Source organism: Sorex fumeus, unplaced genomic scaffold (assembly GCF_029834395.1).
Source record: "Sorex fumeus unplaced genomic scaffold, SorFum_2.1 ptg000063l, whole genome shotgun sequence".
NCBI lineage: Eukaryota > Metazoa > Chordata > Mammalia > Eulipotyphla > Soricidae > Sorex > Sorex fumeus.
In genome coordinates this window covers 55,673,546-55,677,222 of record NW_026606120.1, presented here as the reverse complement: position 1 = coordinate 55,677,222, position 3,677 = coordinate 55,673,546, and positions in this window count along the sequence as shown.

The window sequence follows — 3,677 nt, the reverse complement described above, 5'->3', positions numbered from 1 at the left end:
TAAGGGGCTCTGTATTTTCTTCTCTCTTACGTGTTCCACAGTTCCTGCGACTATCTCTGGATAGACTACTTGCTTTTGTTTGATTTGGTGTGGTTGGGGGTTTGTAGGTTCACCCAGTGGTGCCAAGGCTTTTCCTCCAGTCCCTTATCTCAGATATCATTCCTGGCTATGCCCAAGGAACCCTAAGTAGTTTTGGGGGTGCAATCTGCTATGTATAGTGTCAGGAATGAAGTCCCCAACTTAAATCCTAGCTCCACATGGGCCCTGTACACCCTCAAGTCCTCACAGCTACAGCAAAGAATGTTAGCTGTCTGGTGTGTGCTCTAACTCATCGCAACATCGACAGAAATACTAAATAAATGGGGAGTGTCACCATGTTTTCAAGAATATACTCTACCATCACCCTCAAAGAAAATTGTGTACATCACATCAGATTTATGTGTTGTCACTCCTGGGAATATATCCCAGAGAGACAAAAAAGTATCGTCGAAGTGACATCTGCACTTGTTTGTTCATTGCAGCATTGTTCACAATAGCCAGCATCTGGAAAAAACCTGAGTGCCCGAGAACAGATGACTGGTTAAAGAAACTTTGATACATCTACACAATGAAGTACTATGTAGCTGTTAGAGAAGATGAAGTCATGAAATTTACATACAAGTGGTACTACATGGAAAGTATCATGCTAAGTGAAATGAGTCAGAAAGTGAGGGACAGACATTGAAAGATTGCATTCATCCGGGGAATATAAAGTAACAAAATAGGAGACTAACACCCAAAAACAGCTGAAACATATACCAGGAGGTTTACTAGATGGCTTGGAGGCCAGCTGAACATATGAAGGGAAAAGGCAGCTCAGACAGAGAAGGAAGCACCAAATAAAGGGTGTTGGGAGGATCCTCCCAGGATGGGCGATGCATTCTGAAAGTGGACTATAGTCTGAACATGATTGCCACTCAATACAAACTACAGCACCTAAAAGGAGAGAGAGAGAGAGAGAGAGAGAGAGAGAGAGAGAGAAAGAGAGAGAGAGAGAACAAAAGGGAATGCCCTGCCACAGAGGCAGGGTGAGATGCGGCATAGGAGGGATGCTGGGATCATTGGTGGTGGAAAGTGGGCACTGGTGGAGAGATGGGTACACGGTCCTTGTATAACTGAAACCCAAGCACAAAAATTTCTAAGTCTACAACTGTACCTCACGGTGTTTCACTAATAAAATGAAAAAAAAAATAACAGATTTATGTGTGGTTTTTTCATAATAAACCCAGGGAATAAAGGTTTGCCTGCTCAGTTGGGTTCTGGATGTCACAGTTTCCTCTAGCTGCCCTCCCTCCCACCTGACTGAAGGAGTTCTGCACTAAAGACCACTGAACCCCGTAGACGCCAACGTCTCCACACAGCACACCAACAGCCATACAGGGAAACGAGGGATGAGTCCCGTAAAGGAGACAACTCCCAGAACCTGCATCTGGGTCCCGGAGAAGGACAAGGAATCTCAGGAGCATGGTCAGCTGAAAGGAGGGATTACAGCTTCTAGAAAGAGTCAGGACTGGGGGTGGTCCCTCACCTCCCTGATGCTGAGTGTGCAGAACCCACAAGCCAAAGGGAGATGACAGAGGAGGAGTCCTGCCTTCCTGCCAAAACTGCTTTCTGCTGCCAGTGAGGCCACACCACAGAGAATGACCATAGTTCTGTAACATCCAGGACCTCAGCCTTCTGTGAAGACACCAAGAGTGCCTGCAGTGCACTCTAGAGGAGGAGGGGCAGATCTGCAGTTGCATCTCCTTGAATTGGGAGCTGCTCTAGAGGGGTGGATACCTATGATCCCAGGACAGTCCTGACTGAGAGAGGATGCTGATCTGTGTCCTGTCCAGGCCCTCCACAGCTCTTTGGGTTCCTCATAGCTCAATGCTACTGAACACAGGCCCATGAAAGCACTGAATGTGGCTCCCGACCTGAGACTCACTCAGCCAACAAATGGCAACTCCATATTCCAGTAGCCAAAGTAGAAGGTCCTGGGTACCATCATTGTTCTGGCTCTGTTGCCATGAGAGTGTGAGTACAGAGGCAAAGGGTAGTGAGGAGGTGACATGTGGTGCTGGTGACACCTTTTCCCGGGGGTACTTGTGTGGACACCAGATTCTCGGGCCCTGTGCTGGAACTTCCCCTTAGCCCTTCAGTCATCAGTGGCCCCTTAACCTTCCAACAGGACATGGAGAGGCCAGTAATTGTCATTCATGGCCTTGGATTATAGAAAAGTTAAAGAGCATATGGTACAACCAGCAGGACAATCTGTATCTGTGGGCTGAGTATATCAGCAACCTGATGATGCCATCAGACTTTCTGATACCCCAAAATTGCTGCTGTGCTTTTGACTGGATCCCAGTAACTTGAGTCCAAGTTTATCAAGAAATTAAATGCCCAAAAGTTTAATTCGGGAGACACACCCACAAACCACCTCCAGCTCAGCTATACAAGCTCATTTATTGGCCTTATTTCAGCGACCCATACATGCCGAAAGATTTCAAAAGCCACAGTTAGGGTTGACTGCGTAGAGCACTGTAGCAAGCAGGCACGCCATGCAGGGCATAAGCCAATAGTTTGTATCTCTGGAAAAGATGGAAATAAGGGCCATGATCCAGAGACACATGGAGGAATCTCCAAACTGGGAAGCTCTCTGCAGAGATGCCTCTGGACTTTAGGTTGGGCCAGCTTCGTCAGGTGCCTCAGACAGGCATGGGCGTCAGTCACTGCTCCACCTGCCTCCTTAAGAACTCCAGCAGCAGCCAATTTCCAGAACCCAATGAGAAGTGCACGTATGCGTGTTCAGTGACAGCAAACTCCAGGCCTCAAGGGATAGGGGATGGTCTGGTCCTTCTCATCCCCCTGTCTCCATGGGTCCCTAGAGGTCATGCCCACAAACTGCCTCCAGCTACTACTTAATCTCCTTAACAGCCATGATCCAGAGATACACACACAAAAAAATCTCTAAACTGAGCAACTCTTGCAGAGATTTCTCCAGACCCAAACCATCTAACATTTTAGAATGCCAGGAGAGCGCAGTCATGACATCTTATGCTATTCATATCAAGCAACACAAAAGAGAGTTGGGGGAGATTGTCTGCCACAAAGTCAGGGGGATAGGTGGGATGGAAAGTACTGGAGACCTTGGTGGTGGGAGATGTGACCTGGTGGAGGGTTTGGTGATTGATCATTGTATGGTTGAAACTCAAACAGAGAAGCTTTATAACTTTATCGCACGGGGATATAAAAAATAATAATAATAAAATAAAATTAACATTTTGAAAAAAAATACTTGGAATTCTAGAAAAATTCAATCAGCTTAATAAGTGGCTTAATAAATAGCAGTACTCCTGAATGAAAAAAAAAGAAAAGTTAAAGTTGAACTTAATAGCAATTTTATATTTATAGCTATAAAATCATATGCTTTATTTTTCTTTTTTAAATTTTATTGAATCACCATGATATAGGTATAAGCTTTCATGTTTGGGTTACCATCACACAAAGATCAAACACCCATTCCTCCACCAGTGCACATTCCCCACCACCAATATCCCCAGTATACCCCCCCTTTCCCACCCTAACTCCGCCTCGATGGCAGACATGATTCCCCATAATCTCTCTCTACTTTTGGGCATTATGGTTTGCAATACAGA